The sequence below is a fragment of the Bufo bufo genome, chromosome 9 (genome assembly GCF_905171765.1).
Source record: "Bufo bufo chromosome 9, aBufBuf1.1, whole genome shotgun sequence".
Lineage (NCBI taxonomy): Eukaryota > Metazoa > Chordata > Amphibia > Anura > Bufonidae > Bufo > Bufo bufo.
Genome location: NC_053397.1, coordinates 104979556 through 105004770, shown reverse-complemented (window position 1 = coordinate 105004770; position 25215 = coordinate 104979556). Strand labels below are relative to the sequence as shown.

Here is a 25215-nt window from a genome sequence, read left to right as displayed (position 1 = left end):
AGATAATAATGCAAAGAGGTTGGAGGGGCGGTAACTTGTCCAGCCGACATCGCGCTAAGCCCCGCCCCCAGTCGGTGACGTCACCGGCCCTTCAGCATTACAATGAATGGAGGAGGATTACTATGCTTGTTAGCATAGAAAACTCCTCCCATCAGAATTACTAGCTAATGGGATAGAAGGCTTTAGAAAGGAGGAATTCCTTTCACCACAGGATGACATGGCCATGCTAATTGCATATATTGCATTTAGACAATGGCATGTTGATTGTGTAAAAAAAAAAAAAAAAGATAAAACAATGGCTCAGTTGAAAGAAAGGGTAATAAGGGTACTTTCACACTTGCAGCAGGACGGATCCGACAGGCTGTTCACCATGTCGGATCCGTCCTTCCGCTATTTTGCCTATTATTGACTATAATGGGGACGGGGGCGGAGCTCCGGCGCAGCACGGCAGTGCACGGCGAAAGTCCTGCATGTCCGACTTTTTAGTCCGGAGGCCTCTCAACGCGAACTGCCGTACTGCGCCGGAGCTCCGTCCCCGTCCCCATTATAGTCAATGGAGAAGGAGCGGCGGTCCGGCGGCATGGCGAAATAGTGGAAGGACGGATCCGACAGGGTGAACAGCCTGTCGGATCCGTCCTGCCGCAAGTGTGAAAGTAGCCTTATACATCGGTTTTAACTGATTGCCAGGTCAGTATATAAGGTTTACCTTGAAATATATATATATATATATATATATATACAGTTGCAAGAAAAAGTATGTGAACCCTTTGGAATGATATAGATTTCTGCACAAATTGATCATAAAAAGTCACAACAATAGACAATCACAGTCTGCTTAAACTAATAACACACAAAGAATTAAATGTTACCATGTTTTTATTGAACACACCATGTAAACATTCACAGTGCAGGTGGAAAAAGTATGTAAACCCTTGGATTTAATAACTGATTGAACCTCCTTTGGCAGCAATAACTTCAACCAAACGTTTCCTGTAGTTGCAGATCAGACGTGCACAACGGTCAGGAGTAATTCTTGACCATTCTTCTTTGCAGAACTGTTTCAGTTCAGCAATATTCTTGGGATGTCTGGTGTGAATCGCTTTCTTGAGGTCATGCCACAGCATCTCAATCGGGTTGAGGTTAGGACTCTGACTGGGCCACTCCAGAAGGCGTATTTTCTTCTGTTTAAGCCATTCTGTTGTTGATTTACTTCTATGCTTTGGGTCGTTGTCCTGTTGCAACACCCATCTTCTGTTGAGCTTCAGCTGGTGGTCAGATGGCCTTAAGTTCTCCCGCAAAATGTCTTGATAAACTTGGGAATTCATTTTTCCTTTGATGATAGCAATCCGTCCAGGCCCTGACGCAGCAAAGCAGCCCCAAACCATGATGCCCCCACCACCATACTCCACAGTTGGGATGAGGTTTTGATGTTGGTGTACTGTGCCTCTTTTTCTCCACACATAGTGTTGTGTGCTTCTTCCAAACAACTCAACTTTGGTTTCATCTGTCCACAGAATATTTTGCCAGTACTGCTGTGGAACATCCAGGTGCTCTTGTGCAAATTGTAAACGTGCAGCAATTTTTTTTTGGACAGCAGTGGCTTCCTCTGTGGTATCCTCCCATGAAATCCATTCTTGTTTAGTGTTTTACGTATCATAGATTCGCTAACAGGGATGTTAGCATATGCCGGAGACTTTTGTAAGTCTTTAGCTGACACTCTAGGATTCTTCTTCACCTCATTGAGCAGTCTGCGCTGTGCTCTTGCAGTCATCTTTACAAGACGGCCACTCCTAGGGAGAGTAGCAGCAGTGCTGAACTTTCTCTATTTATAGACCATTTGTCTTACCGTGGACTGATGAACAGCAAGGCTTTTGGAGATACTTTTATAGCCCTTTCCAGCTTTATGCAAATCAACAATTCTTAATCGTAGGTCTTCTGAGAGCTCTTTTGTGCGAGGCATCATTCACATCAGGCAATGCTTTTTGTGAAAAGCAAACCCAGAACTGGTGTGTGTTTTTTATAGGGCAGGGCAGCTGTAACCAACACCTCCAATCTCATCTCATTGATTGGACTCCAGTTGGCTGACACCTCACTCCAATTAGCTCTTGGAGATGTCATTAGTCTAGGGGTTCACATACTTTTTCCACCTGCACTGTGAATGTTTACATGGTGTGTTCAATAAAAACATGGTAACATTTAATTCTGTGTGTGTTATTAGTTTAAGCAGACTGTGATTGTCTATTGTTGTGACTTAGATGAAGATCAGATCACATTTTATGACCAATTTGTGCAGAAATCCATATCATTCCCAAGGGTTCACATACTTTTTCTTGCAACTGTATATATATAGATGGGAGCGTTCCCCTTACAGTGTGACTGTGTCCGGTATGTTTATGGATGCATGTGGGAGCGTGCCCCTTACAGTGTGACTGTGTCCAGTATGTTTATGGATGCATGTGGGAGCGTGCCCCTTACAGTGTGACTGTGTCCGGTATGTTTATGGATGCATGTGGAAGCGTGCCCCTTACAGTGTGACTGTGTCCGGTATGTTTATGGATGCATGTGGAAGCGTGCCCCTTACAGTGTGACTGTGTCCGGTATGTTTATGGATGCATGTGGGAGCGTGCCCCTTACAGTGTGACTGTGTCCGGTATGTTTATGGATGCATGTGGGAGCGTGCCCCTTACAGTGTGACTGTGTCCGGTATGTTTATGGATGCATGTGGAAGCGTGCCCCTTACAGTGTGACTGTGTCCGGTATGTTTATGGATGCATGTGGAAGCGTGCCCCTTACAGTGTGACTGTGTCCGGTATGTTTATGGATGCATGTGGGAGCGTGCCCCTTACAGTCTGACTGTGTCCGGTATGTTTATGGATGCATGTGGAAGCGTGCTCCTTACAGTGTGACTGTGTCCGGTATGTTTATGGATGCATGTGGGAGCGTGCCCCTTACAGTCTGACTGTGTCCGGTATGTTTATGGATGCATGTGGAAGCGTGCCCCTTACAGTGTGACTGTGTCCGGTATGTTTATGGATGCATGTGGGAGCGTGCCCCTTACAGTGTGACTGTGTCCGGTATGTTTATGGATGTATGTGGGAGCGTGCCCCTTACAGTGTGACTGTGTTTGGTATGTTTATGGATGCATGTGGAAGCGTGCCCCTTACAGTGTGACTGTGTCCGGTATGTTTATGGATGCATGTGGGAGCGTGCTCCTTACAGTGTGACTGTGTCCGGTATGTTTATGGATGCATGTGGAAGCGTGCCCCTTACAGTGTGACTGTGTCCGGTATGTTTATGGATGCATGTGGGAGCGTGCCCCTTACAGTGTGACTGTGTCCGGTATGTTTATGGATGCATGTGGGAGCGTGCTCCTTTCAGTGTGACTGTGTCCGGTATGTTTATGGATGCATGTGGAAGCGTGCCCCTTACAGTGTGACTGTGTCCGGTATGTTTATGGATGCATGTGGGAGCGTGCCCCTTACAGTGTGACAGTGTCCGGTATGTTTATGGATGCATGTGGAAGCGTGCCCCTTACAGTGTGACTGTGTCCGGTATGTTTATGGATGCATGTGGAAGCGTGCCCCTTACAGTGTGACTGTGTCCGGTATGTTTATGGATGCATGTGGAAGCGTGCCCCTTACAGTGTGACTGTGTCCGGTATGTTTATGGATGCATATGGAAGCGTGCCCCTTACAGTGTGACGGTGTCCGGTATGTTTATGGATGCATGTGGGAGCGTGCCTCTTACAGTGTGACGGTGTCCGGTATGTTTATGGATGCATGTGGGAGCGTGCCCCTTACAGTGTGACGGTGTCCGGTATGTTTATGGATGCATGTGGGAGTGTGCCCCTTACAGTGTGACGGTGTCCGGTATGTTTATGGATGCATGTGGGAGCGTGCTCCTTATAGTGTGACTGTGTCCGGTATGTTTATGGATGCATGTGGGAGCGTGCCCCTTACAGTGTGACTGTGTCCGGTATGTTTATGGATGCATGTGGGAGCGTGCCCCTTACAGTGTGACTGTGTCCGGTATGTTTATGGATGCATGTGGGAGCGTGCCCCTTACAGTGTGACTGTGTCCGGTATGTTTATGGATGCATGTGAGAGCGTGCCCCTTACAGTGTGACGGTGTCCGATTGTCTCTAAGCTCTGCAAACACTGAGCACATGACAGATGCCAGAGATAGAGCAAGGAGAAGTTTATGGGCGTACATATGGGGGAGGAATATAAGCCAGGAGGATGAATATGTATGAGGGGGCGGATCGAAGGAGGAGTGGAGGCTGTGCAGGATGCATGAATATGTATGTGGGGGGCGGGTGCAGGGACATGATGTTAGACAGGAGAAATCAGCAGATGCTGCCCTGCACTGGGACCCACAATGCAGTGCGGCAGGAAGTGAAGGAACAGATAAACAGATATGTAAAGAATGTGTTCAGGGCTGTAGGAGCCATGCTCCAGTGTAAAAGATACCTCAAACCACCTTGGGAACATAGACTTGGCTACTAAAGGTGAGTAAGATGTTTTAAAAAAAATAAGTTTGATCCCGGACAACCCCTTTAACCACAAGACCATAAGAGCTGCCTTGCTACTGACTGAAAAAATATGAGACTTCTACTGTTATAGCTGGCTAAGTGTACATCTATACACATGACAGCTGCTCAAAAAAGAGATATAGCAGAGCTGAGTGTGCTGGGACATCTGTCATATAGAGATATAGCAGTGCTGGGTGTGTTGGGGCAGCTGTCATGTGTATAGATGTACACTTAGCCAGCTATAACAGTAGAAGTCTCATATTTTTTCAATCAGTTGCAATGCAGCCTTTATGGCTGTGTGGGTAAATGCTTTGCCTCTGATACACTGATACATTGGAGGTTGTGGGTTCCCAGACACATCATGAGACTTTAGGAGACAGTAAGATTAGATCACATTAGCGAGGGGGCCTGGTCAGCCGCTGCTGCTGTGAAGGGGCCCTGAACATTAAGACAAGAATCGATATTTAACTAAATTGAAAATAAACTGTCACACACGCTGCCGGGGCGCCGGGCCCCCTTGGCAGCCCGGGCCCCGAAGCAGCTGCTTCCCCTGCTTCCCCGGTAGTTACGCCACTAGCTTTAGCTAACCCTGACATTTTAGACTGTGTAACAAAAATAAAATCTGAAATACATACGATATCTGACCATTCCCCAATGGTTATCACTATAAAAATGGGGAATGTTAATAAGAAAACAAAGAATTTTAGATTAAATCCCCATTAGATTAAGCTAGTTAATGACCAAGAAAACATCATAAGGGAGATCCGGGAATTTTGGTTATTTAATGCCCCGTCTGCACCTATACATATACAGGATGGGCCATTTATATGGATACACCTTAATAAAATGGGAATGGTTGGTGATATTAACTTCCTGTTTGTGGCACATTAATATATGTGAGGGGGGAAACTTTTCCAGATGGGTGGTGACCATGGCGGCCATTTTGAAGTCGGACATTTTGAATCCAACTTTTGTTTTTTCAATGGGAAGAGGGTCATTTGACACATCAAACTTATTGGGAAATTCACAAATGGTGTGCTCGGTTTTAACGTAACTTTATTCTTTCATGAGTTATTAACAAGTTTCTGACCACTTACAAAATGTGTTCAATGTGCTGCCCATTGTGTTGGATTGTCAATGCAACCCTTTTCTCCCACTCTTCACACACTGATAGCAACACCGCAGGAGAAATGCTAGCACAGGCTTCCAGTATCCGTAGTTTCAGGTGCTGCACATCTCGTATCTTCTGAAGGCAATCATCTATGCTGTGAAGATACGAGATGTGCAGCACCTGAAACTACGGATACTGGAAGCCTGTGTTAGCATTTCTCCTGCGGTGTTGCTATCAGTGTGTGAAGAGTGGGAGAAGAGGGTTGCATTGACAATCCAACACAATGGGCAGCACATTGAACACATTTTATAAGTGGTCAGAAACTTGTAAATAACTCATGAAAGAATAAAGTTACGTTAAAACCAAGCACACCATTGTTTTTCTTGTGAAATTCCCAATAAGTTTGATGTGTCATATGACCCTCTTCCTATTGAAAAAACAAAAGTTGGATTCAAAATGGCCGACTTCAAAATGGCCACCATGGTCACCACCCATCTTGAAAAGTTTCCCCCCTCACATATACTAATGTGCCACAAACAGGAAGTTAATATCACCAACCATTCCCATTTTATTAAGGTGTATCCATATAAATGGCCCACCCTGTAGTATGGGACTCTTTTAAAGCGTTTCTGCGCTGAGTGTATATAGCAAAAATTAGCTGGAAAAAGAAAGAATACGCAGCAAAAGAACTAGCTCTGAAAAAAAGGGTTCAGTATTTACAGGGAGAGCTTCTTAACAATAATACTACTGCACAATCACTTTTTGAGGAAGCTAGGTTGGAGTATAAAAATTACTTATATGAAAAAGCACCACACAGGATCTTTTTTACAGGAGCTAAATATTTCTCCCAAGCAGGGAAGCCGGGAAACCTTTCAAATTGGGAAATGGAGAGATGGTCATGTACCCAGAGGAGATTGAGCGATAATTTGTTAAGAACTATAATATTCTATATACAAACAACAAAAACCAGCAGGATGGAGATATTGAAAAGTTCCTGGAGAATATCAACCTCCCTAAATTAACAAAGCAGGACTATAAAATATTAAATCGACCTATAGATCTAAAGGAATTATGTGAGGCTGTCGGAACTATTCAGGAAAATTCTTCCCCAGGGACCGATGGGCTCTCGTTTGAAATTTATCGTCAATATGGGGATATAATCCTGCCAATGCTATTACAGGTTTTAAATGATTCCTATCAGACAGGTCAGCTACCTGCATCTCTCTCTGAAGCAGTGATCACTCTTATTTTAAAAAAGGGTAAGGATGAGAGAGAGATCGGTGCGTATCGCCCGATCTCTCTCTTAAACACAGACTATAAAATCTGTGCAAAATTATTTGCTAATAGACTAAAGGGAGTCATTGATAGGTTAATCCACCCAGACCAGACTGGATTTATACCTAAGAGACTGGTACAATCCAGCATACACAGAGCTTTTTTGAATATCCAGCTTGGTCAGGGGGGTGGTTCCCGCTCCATCCTGTCATTAGATGCTGAGAAGGCATTTGACAGGGTGGAGTGGGAATATCTCTGGAAAGTAATGTACAGGATGAGTATGGGCAAATACTTTATTAAATGGGTCCAGATTCTTTATAACCACCCCAAAGCCAAAATTAACATCAACGGAGTATGGTCGGAACAAATGGATCTGCATAGAGGTACAAGACAGGGGTGTCCCCTCTCCCCTTTATTGTTCGCTTTATTTATAGAACCATTGGCAGCTAGAATTAGATCGGATGAGGGGATCTCCGGATTTGGTATAAAGGGGACCTCCGATAAGATAAGTATGTATGCAGACGACATTCTGATCTTCTTTGAGAACCCAATACTGCAGCTTCCTTATCTTATGGAACTAATAAATAAATTTAGTGATATCTCGGGATATAAAATCCACTGGGCAAAATCAGTATTGCTACCATTAGATCAGGGAAACCTACCGAATTCCCTAGGAATTAGGGTACTAAAAACTACGGAATCTATGGAATATTTGGGCATAAAGTTAAGTGCAAGCATACTAGACTTTGTGAGATTAAACATCACCCCCCTGTGGACTAGATGTAGAAGTAAAATTGGTGTTTGGCAGAAGCTACCAATTGGACAGGCGGACAGAATTGCATTAATAAAGATGGTTTTGCTTCCCCAGATTCTGTATATTTTGGCGGCCTGTCCTGTTTGGATAGAGGATCGTTTTTTCAACCATTTGGAACGACTGGTGAATGATTTAATCTGGGGAAGAAAAAGGGTAAAAATTAAGCAAAAATATCTCTGGTTAGCGGAAGAAGATGGAGGACTATCGGTCCCTTTCTTTCAGGGATATTGGCCTCTCAGGTCAGTGGATAAACTAAATAAATAATATAAAGCCATTTCTGGAGCGGGGCTTCAACGGCCCTAAATACGGCATATTTAGCATATTGGAGATGGGATTTATTAAAAACAAAGGGAAAGAATGCCCAATATGTTCGATGGTAGACCTGTCCTGGGTAAAGATAAAAAAAATTCTGGGAATCAGTTAATCGCTGATTATAAATATTGGGTAAAGTATGGTATTATTTATATATCACAGTTAATAAAAAATGGAACAATTAGAGCACTAAAAGTATTATGTCCTGGAATAAATATAGACTTAATGAGCCAATACCGATATCACCAATTAAAACACGCATTTGAAGCTACACAAAATAGGGAATATTTTACTAAAATAAATCATGAATTCATTGATTTTTGTCACAAACACACGACAACAAGGGTGACCATCTCTCAGGTGTATAGGATAATAAGGAAGGGATTGGGGAAAACACTAAAGTTTAATAGTGAGGAAAAATGGGCAAAGGATATAGGATTAAACACAATAGAATGGGGTAACATATATAAAAATATAAAAAAGACAACGATATCTAGCAATTTCAGGATTATTTATTTTAATATTATCCATAGAATATACCTGACTCCAATGTTGCTTAGTAAGATCTATAAAGAACGAGAATCAAAATGTTGGAAATGTCGTGAGGAGTCCGCTGATTATATTCATATGATATGGACTTGCACAAGTATACAAATCTACTGGCGAGAGGTCTTTAATTTCTTAATTGCAGAGTCCTTAAAGGATAACTGTCACATTTAGACCCTAATTTCAATTTTCATATATGTAGTTACTAATAACATGATATTCCAGAATCAGTTACTATTAGACTGACTTACCCCATATTTAATAAGATTCAGCCCTTAGCAACCAGTCTGCATAAAACTGCAATTTCACTATTCAGTTAAGATGGCCGCAACTGCCCTCACCCTGAGGCTAATCCCGCCTGCCCTCACTAGCCAGTAACAATAGCCCCCCCAAAAGTGTCATTAACCAGAGCCCTCCCCCCTAAAGGGTTAATCTCCTGCAGCATAAAGGGGTCCTCTTACCACATGTTGCTTTCATTTATACACTGAGCAGATCTCCCTTCCCTGGTCTGCGCTGCTCCAACTCTGCATTCTCCAGCTCTGCTGAGTGAGGGAGCGTCTGCCAAGCGCAGGGACAGGGAGAAGTGCACACAGCCCAGGCACTGTTATCAGCTGCTGGGGAGGACCTGGCTTTAATCATTTACTTACAGTCCCTGGCTGTCAGTAATGTGACCCTGCACGCTGTGTGCTCCGACCTTCAACAGATAGACGGACCATGCCTAGCAACCCTATTTTAAGCACAGGTAAAAATAGGCAGCACAGGGAACAAAAATGTGGAATTAAGGGGTAATTGAATACACAGTGAAAAGTTGAAATAGGGCCACCAAGGTGATATTAATCACCACAATCCAATACTCCAAAAAAAAAAATACGACAGTTATCCTTTAATATCCCTTCCATACAAACCGGAAGTTGCTGTCCTGGGGTCTTTTCCGCCATCAATTAGGGAAAAAGTCAAAAAAAGGATCTGGATAAGAGGCCTTATGGCGGCAAAAGTTAGTATTGCAAAAGAGTGGGGAGCAAACAGAACACCCAGCATCAGGCAATGGAGGAGCCTTCTGGCAAAGATTGAGAGATACGAGGCATATACTGCGGGCGGCGGCGCTAAATGAGCGCCGTCGCCGCCCGGGGAGGAGGCAGAGCGAAAGAGGGGGGGAGGGCTGGGGCGATCATTGGCGACGTCCACCGAGACGACCTCATAGGGTAGGGGGGTGGTACGGTTGATAAGTCCGGACAGACAGTGGGAGATCCGAGTCCAATGCAATACGGAAACTAACAGGGAGTGAGTTCACCTTTTTTATAATAGCATAGACTATGTATTATGTATTGGATTTGTCTTTCTTTTCTGGTTCAAAGTGATATTTAACTTATTATATCTGCTATGTCAGCAGAATATGTATGGATGGTTGTACTCAGACCTGGTATTGTATTTTATATCAACTCAGTGTTGTAAAGGATAAAATTTAATAAATAAATAAAAAAATATATAAAAAAAAAAGTTTTAACATGCTTAAAAATAAAATCATAAATGATATCAAGCTTGTAATAAATTTAATATCAATACATAAAGCGTCAGCATCCTTAAGCATAGATATTATATATTATTAAATACAGCCTTCCCTGACGCATACATAAATATTTATAATAAAATAATATCTGTCTCCCATTATCTATGTATCTATGTTCAAATATCTAACGTCCATCCATTTATCTATGTATCTATCCATTTTATCTATCCGCCACTTTATCTATCTACCATTCTATCTATCTTTCTACATTTTATCTATCTGTCTATCTATTTATATTTCTATCTATTTATCTATCTACAGTCAGGTCCATAAATATTGGGACATCGACACAATTCTAACATTTTTGGCTCTATACACCACCACAATGGATTTGAAATGAACAAGATGTGCTTTAACCACTTCAGCCCCCAGTGCTTAAACACCCTGAAAGACCAGGCCACTTTTTACACTTCTGACCTACACTACTTTCACCATTTATTGCTCGGTCATGCAACTTACCACCCAAATGAATTTTACCTCCTTTTCTTCTCACTAATAGAGCTTTCATTTGGTGGTATTTCTTTGCTGCTGACATTTTTACTTTTTTTGTTATTAATCGAAATTTAACGATTTTTTAGCAAAAAAATGACATTTTTCACTTTCAGTTGTCAAATTTTGCAAAAAAAACTACATCCATATATAAATTTTGCTCTAAATTTATTGTTCTACATGTCTTTGATAAAAAAAAAATGTTTGGGTAAAAAAAAAATGGTTTGGGTAAAAGTTATAGCGTTTACAAACTATGGTACAAAAATGTGAATTTCCGCTTTTTGAAGCAGCTCTGACTTTCTGAGCACCTGTCATGTTTCCTGAGGTTCTACAATGCCCAGACAGTACAAACACCCCACAAATGACCCCATTTCGGAAAGTACACACCCTAAGGTATTCGCTGATGGGCATAGTGAGTTCATAGAACTTTATATTTTTTGTCACAAGTTAGCGGAAAATGATGATTTTTTTTTTTTTTTTCTTACAAAGTCTCATATTCCACTAACTTGTGACAAAAAATAAAAACTTCCATGAACTCACTATGCCCATCAGCGAATACCTTGGGGTCTCTTCTTTCCAAAATGGGGTCACTTGTGGGGTAGTTATACTGCCCTGGCATTCTAGGGGCCCAAATGTGTGGTAAGGAGTTTGAAATCAAATTCAGTAAAAAATGACCTGTGAAATTCCGAAAGGTGCTCTTTGGAATGTGGGCCCCTTTGCCCACCTAGGCTGCAAAAAAGTGTCACACATCTGGTATTCCCGTACTCAGGAGAAGTTGAGGAATGTGTTTTGGGGTGTCTTTTTACATATACCCATGCTGGGTGAGAGAAATATCTTGGTCAAATGCCAACTTTGTATAAAAAAATGGGAAAAGTTGTCTTTTGCCAAGATATTTCTCTCACCCAGTATGGGTATATATAAAATGACACCCCAAAACACATTCCCCACCTTCTCCTGAGTACGGAGATACCAGATGTGTGACACTTTTTTGCAGCCTAGGTGGGCAAAGGGGCCCATATTCCAAAGAGCACCTTTCGGATTTCACAGGTCATTTTTTACAGAATTTGATTTCAAACTCCTTACCACACATTTGGGCCCCTAGAATGCCAGGGCAGTATAACTACCCCACAAGTGACCCCATTTTGGAAAGAAGACACCCCAAGGTATTCCGTGAGGGGCATGGCGAGTTCCTAGAATTTTTTATTTTTTGTCACAAGTTAGTGGAAAATGATGATTTTTTTTTTTTTTTCATACAAAGTCTCATCTTCCACTAACTTGTGACAAAAAATAAAAACTTCCATGAACTCACTATGCCCATCAGCGAATACCTTGGGGTCTCTTCTTTCCAAAATGGGGTCACTTGTGGGGTAGTTATACTGCCCTGGCATTCTAGGGGCCCAAATGTGTGGTAAGGAGTTTGAAATCAAATTCAGTAAAAAATGACCTGTGAAATCCGAAAGGTGCTCTTTGGAATGTGGGCCCCTTTGCCCACCTAGGCTGCAAAAAAGTGTCACACATCTGGTATCCCCGTACTCAGGAGAAGTTGAGGAATGTGTTTTGGGGTGTCTTTTTACATATACCCATGCTGGGTGAGAGAAATATCTTGGTCAAATGCCAACTTTGTATAAAAAAATGGGAAAAGTTGTCTTTTGCCAAGATATTTCTCTCACCCAGTATGGGTATATATAAAATGACACCCCAAAACACATTCCCCACCTTCTCCTGAGTACGGAGATACCAGATGTGTGACACTTTTTTGCAGCCTAGGTGGGCAAAGGGGCCCATATTCCAAAGAGCACCTTTCGGATTTCACAGGTCATTTTTTACAGAATTTGATTTCAAACTCCTTACCACACATTTGGGCCCCTAGAATGCCAGGGCAGTATAACTACCCCACAAGTAACCCCATTTTGGAAAGAAGACACCCCAAGGTATTCCGTGAGGGGCATGGCGAGTTCCTAGAATTTTTTATTTTTTGTCACAAGTTAGTGGAAAATGATGATTTTTTTTTTTTTTCATACAAAGTCTCATCTTCCACTAACTTGTGACAAAAAATAAAAACTTCCATGAACTCACTATGCCCATCAGCGAATACCTTGGGGTCTCTTCTTTCCAAAATGGGGTCACTTGTGGGGTAGTTATACTGCCCTGGCATTCTAGGGGCCCAAATGTGTGGTAAGGAGTTTGAAATCAAATTCAGTAAAAAATGACCTGTGAAATCCGAAAGGTGCTCTTTGGAATGTGGGCCCCTTTGCCCACCTAGGCTGCAAAAAAGTGTCACACCTCTGGTATCCCCGTACTCAGGAGAAGTTGAGGAATGTGTTTTGGGGTGTCTTTTTACATATACCCATGCTGGGTGAGATAAATATCTTGGTCAAATGCCAACTTTGTATAAAAAAATGGGAAAAGTTGTCTTTTGCCAAGATATTTCTCTCACCCAGTATGGGTATATATAAAATGACACCCCAAAACACATTCCCCACCTTCTCCTGAGTACGGAGATACCAGATGTGTGACACTTTTTTGCAGCCTAGGTGGGCAAAGGGGCCCATATTCCAAAGAGCACCTTTCGGATTTCACAGGTCATTTTTTACAGAATTTGATTTCAAACTCCTTACCACACATTTGGGCCCCTAGAATGCCAGGGCAGTATAACTACCCCACAAGTGACCCCATTTTGGAAAGAAGACACCCCAAGGTATTCGCTGATGGGCATAGTAAGTTCATGGAAATTTTTATTTTTTGTCACAAGTTAGTGGAATATGAGACTTTGTATGAAAAAAAAAAAAAAAAAAATCATCATTTTCCACTAACTTGTGACAAAAAATAAAAAATTTGAGGAACTCGCCATGCCCCTCACGGAATACCTTGGAGTGTCTTCTTTCCAAAATGGGGTCACTTGTGGGGTAGTTATACTGCCCTGGCATTTTCCAGGGGCCCTAATGTCTGGTAAGTAGGTAAATGACCTGTGAAATCCGAAAGGTGCTCTTTGGAATGTGGGCCCCTTTGCCCACCTAGGCTGCAAAAAAGTGTCACACATCTGGTATCTCCGTACTCAGGAGAAGGTGGGGAATGTGTTTTGGGGTGTCATTTTACATATACCCATGCTGGGTGAGAGAAATATCTTGGCAAAAGACAACTTTTCCTATTTTTTTTATACTAAGTTGGCATTTGACCAAGATATTTATCTCACCCAGCATGGGTATATGTAAAATGACACCCCAAAACATATTCCCCAACTTCTGCTGAATACGGAGATACCACATGTGTGACACTTTTTTGCAGCCTAGGTGGGCAAAGGTGCCCAAATTCCTTTTAGGAGGGCATTTTTAGACATTTGGATACCAGACTTCTTCTCACGCTTTGGGGCCCCTAAAATGCCAGGGCAGTATAAATACCCCACATGTGACCCCATTTTGGAAAGAAGACACCCCAAGGTATTCAATGAGGGGCATGGCGAGTTCATTGAAAAAAAATTTTTTTGGCACAAGTTAGCGGAAATTTATTTTTTTGATTTTGTTCTCACAAAGTCTCCCTTTCCGCTAACTTGGGACAAAAATTTCAATCTTTCATGGACTCAATAAGCTCCTCAGCGAATACCTTGGGGTGTCTTCTTTCCAAAATGGTGTTATTTGTGGGGTGTTTGTACTGCCCTGGCATTTGAGGGTCTCCGCAATCATTACATGTATGCCCAGCATTAGGAGTTTCTGCTATTCTCCTTATATTGAGCATACGGGTAATGAGATTTTTTTTTTCCGTTCAGCCTCTGGGCTGAAAGAAAAAAATGAACGGCACAGATTTCTTCATTCGCATCGATCAATGTGGATGAAAAAATCTCTGCCAAAAAAAGAAAAAGGAGGGGAAAGGCGTCTGCCAGGACATAGGAGCTCCGCCCAACATCCATACCCACTTCAGCTCGTATGCCCTGGCAAACCAGATTTCTCCATTCACATCAATCGATGTGGATGAATAAATCATTGCCAGGATTTTTTTTTTTATATACATATACAAAGTGTTTGCCAAAGTATATGAACACCGCCACCTCCTCAGCTCATATGCCTCGGCAAACGTATCTTTTACTGCAGAGGAGAAATCTCGTCTTGCAGCGCCGCATACACCGACTTGCGTGTAATCTGACAGCAGCGCAATGCTTCTGTCCGAATGCACATCAGTGCTGCAGCTGGTCGATCGGTTGGTCCACCTGAAAGGTAAAAAAAACAAAACAAAAAAGAAAAAACCAGGCCGCAAAGCAATAACTTTATTAACTGTTGAACAGAACATAGAAACTTTTTTTAAACTTTTTTAACTAAACGTTTAACTTTTTTACTTACCGGTATTTTTTTTTTTGTTTAGTTTTTTTTACCTTTATAGAACAAACCTCTCCTTCCCCATGGGACAATGTGCAAAGCGCAAATCGCCCAAAGATGTGGCGAAGTACGTTATGCACTTTATCCCAGGTGAAAGGAGAGGTTTGCAGCAGCTGTGAGTGAATGGGCCCTAATAGCCCTGTGTGCCTGTCCTGGTGAGATGTGATCCCTATGCTAGGTGTACCTGTGTGTGGTACTTCCGGAAACACTCTCCATAGCATAGGGCAGGGTGGTCAGCACAGTCAGGACAGAAATAGCGGGTGTCACGCCTTATTCCACTCCTGCTACAGACACGACATCTTTTTCGGGGTGACGGTTGGGTTGAGGTACCAGGAACGACACTGGGGAAATGTCGCTCGTGTAGACGGCTAACTACACTGGTGGATGGGGCCACGGAACCTCCTGGGTAAAGGAGGTTCTCGATGATCTCTTCCTGGAATTTGAGGAAGGATCCTGTTCTCCCAGCCTTACTGTAGAGAACAAAACTATTGTAGAGCGCCAATTGAATTAAATATACAGACACCTTCTTATACCAGCGTCTGGTTCTGCGGGAAACTAAATACGGAGACAACATCTGGTCATTGAAGTCCACCCCTCCCATGAGCGCATTATAGTCGTGGACACAGAGGGGCTTTTTAATGACACGGGTTGCTCGCTCAATTTGGATTGTCGTGTCTGCGTGAATGGAGGAGAGCATGTAAACGTCACGCTTGTCTCTCCATTTCACCGCGAGCAGTTCTTCGTTACACAAGGCAGCCCTCTGCCCCCTTGCAAGACGGGTGGTTACAAGCCGTTGGGGGAAGCCCACGCGACTAGTTCGCGCGGTGCCACAGGCGCAAATCCGTTCTAGAAACAAATGCCTAAAGAGGGCCACACTTGAGTAGAAATTGTCCACATAAAGATGGTACCCCTTGCCGAATAAGGGTGACACGAAGTCCCAGACTGTCTTCCCACTGCTCCCCAGGTAGTCAGGGCAACCGACCGGCTCCAGGGTCTGATCTTTTCCCTCATAGATCCGAAATTTGTGGGTATAGCCTGTGGCCCTTTCACAGAGCTTATACAATTTGACCCCATACCGGGCATGCTTGCTTGGGATGTATTGTTTGAAGCCAAGGCGCCCGGTAAAATGTATTAGGGACTCGTCTACGCAGATGTTTTGCTCAGGGGTATACAAATCTGCAAATTTCAGGTTGAAATGGTCTATGAGGGGCCGAATTTTGTGGAGCCGGTCAAAAGCAGGGTGGCCTCTGGGACGGGAGGTGGTGTTGTCGCTAAAATGCAGAAAATGGAGGATGGTCTCAAATCGTGTCCTGGACATAGCAGCAGAGAACATGGGCATGTGATGAATTGGGTGCGTTGACCAATATGACCGCAATTCATGCTTTTTTGTCAGGCCCATGTTGAGGAGAAGGCCCAAAAAAATTTTAAGTTCGGAAACTTGGACTGGTTTCCACCGGAAAGGCTGGGCATAATAGCTTCCCGGGTTAGCGGTTATAAATTGTGTGGCATACTGGTTGGTCTCTGCCACGACTAAGTCCAAGAGCTCCGCAGTCAAGAACAGCTCAAAAAATCCCAGGGCCGAACCGATTTGAGCCGTCTCAACCCGAACTCCAGACTGGGCGGTGAAAGGGGGAACTACTGGTGCGGCTGAAGTTGGTGACTGCCAATCAGGATTTGCCAGCACCTCAGGGACTCTAGGGGCTCTACGGGCCTGTCTGTGCGGTGGCTGCGACGGGGTAACTATTGCACGTGCCACCGTACCAGCTTCAACTGCCCTTCTGGTGCTCGCTACTTCACCAGGTTGTACGGCAGTGCTGGTACTAGGTCCAGGAAGGGCTGCGCTGCTGGTGTATGCCTCACCACGTGATCCGGCAGCGACAGCCCCACTCTGCTGCTCTTGAAGCGGATCCTGCGTAACCTGTGGTCTAGCGACATGGGGCCGGGTACGCCTGGTGCTGCCAGGGACCTCCACCTCCTCGTCCGAACTTTGGGTCAGAGAGCCACTGCTTTCCACAGGTTCATATTCTGACCCGCTAGATTCGTCAGATGAGGGTTCCCACTCCTCATCCGACTGGGTCAGAATCCTGTAGGCCTCTTCAGAAGAATACCCCCTGTTTGACATTTTGGACTACTAAATTTAGGGGTATTCCCTGAGACTATTCAAGAAAAAAAGCAAACCTGTCTTACAAAGGGGAGGCTAGCGAAGTACCGGAGGCCGCTGCGGTTGATAAAAAATATCAAAACTGATTTTTTTATCGCCGCAGTGCGTGTAAAATGAATGTGCAGTGATCAAAAAATATATATTTTTTGTCACTGCGGTGGGGCGGGCGTGGGTGAACGCACGTGTGGGCGACCGATCAGGCCTGATCGGGCAAACACTGCGTTTTGGGTGGAGGGCGAACTAAAGTGACACTAATACTATTATAGATCTGACCGTGATCAGTTTTGATCACTTACAGATACTATAAAAGTACAAATGCTGATTAGCGATACGCTAAACAGCGAATAAAAGTGACTGCGGTGCGGTGGGGTGGGCGCTAACTGACGCTAAGTACCTAACCAAGGGGCCTAAACTATCCCTAAAACCTAACAGCCAATACCAGTGAAAAAAAAAAAGTGACAGTTTACACTGATCACTTTTTTTCCTTTCACTAGTGATTGACAGGGGCGATCAAAGGGGTGATCAAAGGGTTAATTGGGGTGCAGGTGGGTGATCTGGGGCTAAGGTGTAGTGTTGGTGCTACTCACAGTTCAGTCTGCTCCTGTGCTGGATCCAACCGACGAAAAGGACCAGCAGAGGAGCAGAGAAGCCATATAACAGATCATATTTACTAATATGATCTGTTATATGACTTTGGATTGGATTTTTTGAAAATCGCCAGCCTGCCAGCCAATGATCGTTGCTGGCAGGCTGGTGACGAAATACTTCTTTTAATTTTGCCGGCCCGCGATGCGCATGCGCGGGCCGGCTTTGAGCGAAATCTCGCGTCTCGCGAGATGACGCGTATATGCGTGACTCTGCGCAGCGCTGCCACCTCCAGAACGCAATCCTGCGTTAGGCGGTCCGGAGGTGGTTAACTGCAGACTGTCAGCTTTAATATGAGGGTATTTACATCCAAATCAGGTGAACGGTGCAGGAATTACAACAGTTTGCATATGTGCCTCCCACTTGTTAAGAGACCAAAAGTAATGGGACAATTGGCTTCTCAGCTGTTCCATGGCCAGGTGTGTGTTATTCCCTCACTATCCCAATTACAATGAGCAGATAAAAGGTCCAGAGTTCATTTCAAGTGTGCTATTTGCATTTGGGATCTGTTGCTGGCAACTCTCAAGATGAGATCCAAAGAGCTGTCACTATCAGGGAAGCAAGCCATCATTAGGCTGAGAAAACAAAACAAACCCATCAGAGAGATAGCAAAAACATTAGGCATGGCCAAAACAACTGTTTGGAACATCCTTAAAAAGAAGGAACGCACCGGTGAGCTCAGCAACACCAAAAGACCTGGAAGACCACAGAAAACAACTGTGGTGGATGACCGAAGAATTCTTTCCCTGGTGAAGAAAACACCCTTCACAACAGTTGGCCAGATCAAGAACACTCTCCAGGAGGTAGGTGTATGTGTGTCAAAGTCAACAATCAAGAGAAGACTTCACCAGAGTGAATACAGAGGGTTCACCGCAAGATGTAAACCATTGATGAGCCTCAAAAACAGGAAGTCCAGATTAGAGTTTGCCAAACGACATCTAAAAAAGCCTTCACAGTTCTGGGACAACATCCTGTGGACAGATGAGACCAAGATCAACTTGTACCAGAGTGATGGGAAGAGAAGAGTATGGAGAAGGAAATGAACTGCTCATGATCCTAAGCATACCACCTCATCAGTGAAGCATGGTGGTGGTAGTGTCATGGTGTGGGCATGTATGTCTGCCAATGGAACAGGTTCTCTTGTATTTATTGATGATGTGACTGCTGACAAAAGCAGCAGGATGAATTCTGAAGTGTTTCGGGCAATATTATCTGCTCATATTCAGCCAAATGCTTCAGAACTCATTGGACAGCTCTTCACAGTGCAGATGGACAATGACCCAAAGCATACTGCAAAAGCAACCAAAAAGTTTTTTAAGGGAAAGAAGTGGAATGTTATGCAATGGCCAAGTCAATCACCTGAGCTGAATCCGATTGAGCATGCATTTCACTTGCTGAAGACAAAACTGAAGGGAAAATGCCCCAAGAACAAGCAGGAACTGAAGACAGTTGCAGTGGAGGCCTGGCAGAGCATCACCAGGGATGGAACCCAGCGTCTGGTGATGTCTATGCGTTCTAGACTTCAGGCTGTAATTGACTGCAAAGCATTTGCAACGAAGTATTAAAAAAGTGAAAGTTTGATTTTTTATTATTCATCTGTCCCATTACTTTTGGTCCCTAAACAAGTGGGAGGCACATATGCAAACTGTTGTAATTCCTACACCGTTCACCTGATTTGGATGTAAATACCCTCAAATTAAAGCTGACAGTCTGTAGTTAAAGCACATCTAGTTTGTTTCATTTAAAATCCATTGTGGTGGTGTATAGAGCCAGAAATGTTAGAATTGTGTTGATGTCCCAATATTTATGGACCTGACTGTATCTATCTATCTATCTATCTATCTATCTATCTATCTATCTATCTATCTATCTATCTACCATTTTATCTATCTACCTGGCATTTATCCACCATTTTATCTATCTAACAATTTCTATCTAGCTATCTATTAATTTATCTATCGCCGCAGACATATCAGGGGCTGTTCTAATATATTTATACATACATCCATCTTTCTATCTGTCTATCTATATAGCTATCAATTTGTACAAACATTCACCAATCCGTCCTAGAGTTGTAAGTTTATATCTTAAATTCTAGGAGTAATAACAGAGGTACAATATAGAGTTTTAATCCAGCCATGTATCTATCTATCTATCTATCTATCTATCTATCTATCTATCTATCTATCTATCTATCTATCTATCTATCTATCTATCTATCTAACTGTATAACTATCAATTTGTACAAAACGCCCTAGATTTAGGGTACTTTCACACTTGCCGCAGTATGATCCGGTAAGCAGTTCTGGATGTGACTGTAATCATTTGTGAGATGGATTCGCTGATACACTTGTCATGCGGACAGACGCATCCGTCTTGTATCTTTTTTCAAATTTTTACCGGTCTGCGCATGCCCAGACCGGAAGGACGAATACGGCATTGCGGTATTTTGAATGCCAGATCCGGCACTACTACATTCCTATGGGGAAAAATGCCAGATCCGGCATTCAGGCAAGCCTTCAGTTTTTTTCGCCGGAGATAAAACTGTAGCATGCTACGGTTTTATCTTTTGCCTGATCAGTTAAAATGACTGAACTGAAGACCTCCTGATGCAAAATGATTACTCTCCATTCAGAATGCATGGGGACATGCCTGATCAGTTCTTTTCCGGTATAGAGCCCCTGTGACGGAACTCTATGCCGTGAAAGAAAAACGCTAGTGTGAAAGTACCCTTAAACGTTTATACCCTAATTTCTAGGAGTAGTAACAGAGGAATAATATAGAGTTCTTTATTAATGTACTACTTTAGGTCTAGATTGTATTACACACTCATTTTTGTAGCATTGCAAACGCTGACGCAACAACAGAATCAACAGAAGCAGCTACAGGCGAATTTAGTTTTGTTGTGTTAGGAAATTTGTCTCGATACATAATAATGTTTTAATAAAAATCCAAGACGTAAGTGATTTTAATCAAAATATTTGTTCGCTGCATCTTGAGTAAATACGTAACATTTATAATTGATTTTGACCAACATCCTAAAACTAACAGACATAAACGCCTTATTTCACCAGGACAGACGCTGCGGCGGTGACAGAAACAACAGAAATGACGACATCCGCGAGAAACGAAATAATCTTACGGCTGTAGGAAATTTATCTCGTTAAATAATTATGTTTAATAAAAATCGATGATGTGCGTGATTTAAGCAAAATATTTGTTTGTCACATCTAGAGCAGACACGTAACATTTATATTTTAGACGTTTAGCTTTAGTTTCATCTAACTGACATTTCCATCTTTTTCCTCGCCGTCACAGCCTACGCAGAGGCGCCAGAAGCAGCAGTGACCAACTTTCCCAGGGGTACGATTCTGTCCGACCATTTGTTCTGTTTCATAACCGCAGATATAAGGTCCGCAAAAACGGGGTCGGTAGGTCCGTGATCCGTGTCCGTTTTTTCTTCCGTGGGTCTTCCTTGATTTTTGGAGGATCCACGGACATGAAGAAAAAGTCGTTTTGGTGTCCGCCTGGCCGTGCAGAGCCAAACGGATCCGTCCTGACTTACAATGCAAGTCAATGGGGACAGATCTGTTTGACGTTGACACTATATGGTGCAATTGCAAACGGATCCGTCCCCCATTGACTTTCAATGTAAAGTCAGGAGTTAATATACCATAGGATCTGAGTTTTCTCCAATCCGATGGTATATTTTAACTTGAAGCGTCCCCATCACCATGGGAACGCCTCTATGTTAGAATATACCATCGGATTTGAGTTAGATCGTCAAAACTCAGATCCGACAGTATATTCTAACACAGAGGCGTTCCCATAGTGATGGGGACGCTTCAAGTTAGAATATACTAAGAAATGTGTACATGACTGCCCCCTGCTGCCTTCCCCCATCATTAGTGGCCAGTGCGGCCTCCCCTCTCCCCCCCTTAATTAAAATCACCCCCCCATCATTGGTGGCCAGTGCGGCCTCCCCTCTCCCCCCCTCCCTAATTAAAATCACCCCCCCCCATCATTGGTGGCCAGTGCGGCCTCCCCTCTCCCCCCCCCCCCTAATTAAAATCAGCGATTAAACTGGGACTCCGATCGGAACTCTCCGCTGCCACCAATGATGGGGGAAGGTGATTTTAATTAGGGGGGGGGGAGGGGAGGCCGCACTGGCCACCAATGATGGGGGGGTGATTTTAATTAGGGAGGGGGGGAGAGGGGAGGCCGCACTGGCCACCAATGAATATAATACTGGGGAGGGAGGGGGGTCGCACTGGCCACCAATGAGTTAAATACAGGGGAGGGAGGGGGGCCGCACTGGCCACCAATGAGTTAAATACAGGGGAGGGGGGTCTGCCCCCTCCTGCCTGGCAGCACCTGATCTCTTACAGGGTGCTATGATACGCACAATTAACCTCTCAGGTGCGGCACCTGAGGGGTTAATTGTGCGGATCACAGCCCCCTGTAAGAGATCGGGTGCTGCCAGGCAGCAGGGGGCAGTCATGTACACAGTTCTTAGTATATTCTAACTTGAAGCGTCCCCATCACCATGGGAATGCCTCTGTGTTAGAATATACTGTCGGATTTGAGTTTTCACGAAGTGAAAACTCAGCTCTGAAAAAGCCTTTATGCAGACGGATCTGCGATCCGTCTGTGTGAAAGTAGCCTACGGCCACGGATCACGGACGCGGATGCCAATCTTGTGTGCATCCGTGTTTTTTCACGGACCCATTGACTTGAATGGGTCCGTGAACCGTTGTCTGTCCAAAAAATAGGACAGGTCCTATTTTTTTGACGGACAGGAAACACGGATCACGGCCGCGGATGAACAACGGTGCATTTTCCGAGTTTTCAACGGACCCATTGAAAGTCAATGGGTCCGCAGAAAATCACGGAAAACGGAACAACGGCCATGGATGCACACAACGGTCGTGTGCATGAGGCCTCATAAACCATATACAAATCCGTGCTGTCTCCCAACTATCTTTCCATCTATCTATCAATTCAGGTATATAACATTTTATCTATTTATAAAACACTTACCTGTGTCTTTGTATCTATTCCCAGTCAGAAATAAAAAACATAGATATAAAATCATTTAAAGGCTGGAAAAAGGCACAGGCAGGACAGCAGCAAGCATTGCTATCTGTCTAACAGTTTGTAAACCACTTACTGTAATGATGAAAAAACAAGCAGTATGACAGCTGTAGCAACATAAAGCAGATGAGAGTCAGAAATGAACGTCCCTAAATAATGCTGTGTTTGTACATGTTTTATAAAATGACAAAATCAAGCAGGTGTACATGTTTAGCAGTCATTAAAGGGAACCTGTCACTGGGATTTGATGTATAGAGCTGAGGACATGGGTTGCTAGATGGCCGCTAGCACATCCGCAATATCCAGTCCCCATAGCTCTGTGTGCTTTTATTGTGTAAAAACCTATTTGATCCATATGCAAATTAACCTGAGATGAGTCCTGTCCTTGAGATGAGTCCAAGGAGATTCTGAGGATGCGGGGAGGTGCTGGGCTCCTTCACGGAGCCCAGCACCTCCCCGCATCCTCAGAATCTCCTCCTTGTTCCCCAACGTCAGAAACCCAGAGTGCCGTAATCTTGCGATGCGCGAGCTAGCGCATGCGCAGTGTCGTCATAGTGTTCCTTCCCTGTGCTGGCATCAGCCTCAGGGAAGGAACTGCGCATGCGCTAGCTCGCGCATCGCGAGATTACGGCGCTCTGGCTTTCTGACGTTGGGGAGCAAGGAGGAGATTCTGAGGATGCGGGGCGGTGCTGGGCTCCTTCACACTGGACTCATCTCACGTACAGGACACATCTCAGGTTAATTTGCATATGGATCAAATCGTTTATTCATTATCACAAATTACTCAGATATTATTTTCATCCTAACAGATATACTAGCGATTTTTTCACTTCAACACATATCTCGTTTTCTTATCTATGATTTTAACTGGCTTAACGCCATTTCTACCTACACGCTAAAACTGGAACTTATGGCGTACACAGAAATTTTCATACATCCCAAAAAAAATACCTCGTTATTATACTTCCAATCTGTAAGATATTATGTATGAGTATATTATCGGGCTTGAATTCTGGCTTGTTGCCAGTATCTCATTGCATTTGCCTTATCTGTAGGAGTGTATAAATATAATGATACATTATCCCTACTCCTGTCACTGGATTCGGAATAAAGTAATATATGTATCTTGGTTAGGATTTATGGATGGAGTATTCCTACTATATAGCCATAATTGACTTATCTTTGTGTTGTATTTTGATTTACAAAGTGGCGTGGACAGAGGGAAGAATGACACAGAGCGATAATTTACAGAGTGGCGTGGACAGGGGGAAGAACGACACAGAGAGCGATCCATCTTTAAAGGGAAGTGACACCACCAACCAAACTATAGGTAAGTCTCTTTTTTATATACAGTACAGACCAAAAGTTTGGACACACCTTCTCATTCAAAGAGTTTTCTTTATTTTGATGACTATGAAGGCATCAAAACTATGAATTAACACATGTGGAATTATATACATAACAAAGAAGTGTGAAACAACTGAAAATATGTCATATTCTAGGTTCTTCAAAGTAGCCACCTTTTGCTTTGATTACTGCTTTGCACACTCTTGGCATTCTCTTGATGAGCTTCAAGAGGTAGTCCCCTGAAATGGTCTTCCAACAGTCTTGAAGAAGTTCCCAGAGATGCTTAGCACTTGTTGGCCCTTTTGCCTTCACTCTGCGGTCCAGCTCACCCCAAACCATCTCGATTGGGTTCAGGTCCGGTGACTGTGGAGGCCAGGTCATCTGGCGCAGCACATCATCACTCTCCTTCATGGTCAAATAGCCCTTACTTTCAAAGTTTTCCCAATTTTTCGGCGGACTGACTGACCTTCATTTCTTAAAGTAATGATGGCCACTCGTTTTTCTTTACTTAGCTGCTTTTTTCTTGCCATAATACAAATTCTAACAGTCTATTCAGTAGGACTATCAGCTGTGTATCCACTTGACTTCTCCTCAACGCAACTGATGGTCCCAACCCCATTTATAAGGCAAGAAATCCCACTTATTAAACCTGACAGGGCACACCTGTGAAGTGAAAACCATTTCAGGGGACTACCTCTTGAAGCTCATCAAGAGAATGCCAAGAGTGTGCAAAGCAGTAATCAAAGCAAAAGGTGGCTACTTTGAAGAACCTAGAATATGACATATTTTCAGTTGTTTCACACTTGTTTGTTATGTATATAATTCCACATGTGTTAATTCATAGTTTTGATGCCTTCAGTGTGAATCTACAATTTTCATAGTCATGAAAATAAAGAAAACTCTTTGAATGAGAAGGTGTGTCCAAACTTTTGGTCTGTACTGTATATTCTATATTA

At 43.4% G+C, this 25215-nt stretch overlaps 1 long non-coding RNA gene across 1 annotated transcript; it reads left to right on the top strand.

The window, feature by feature from the left end:
• The first annotated feature begins 4388 nt into the window (after positions 1-4388).
• On the top strand, positions 4389-15559 carry LOC120979737. Its single transcript, XR_005774373.1, has 3 exons — positions 4389-4507; positions 4755-4756; positions 15549-15559. It is a non-coding gene; the product is annotated as an uncharacterized LOC120979737 (long non-coding RNA).
• Positions 15560-25215: the final 9656 nt, after the last annotated feature.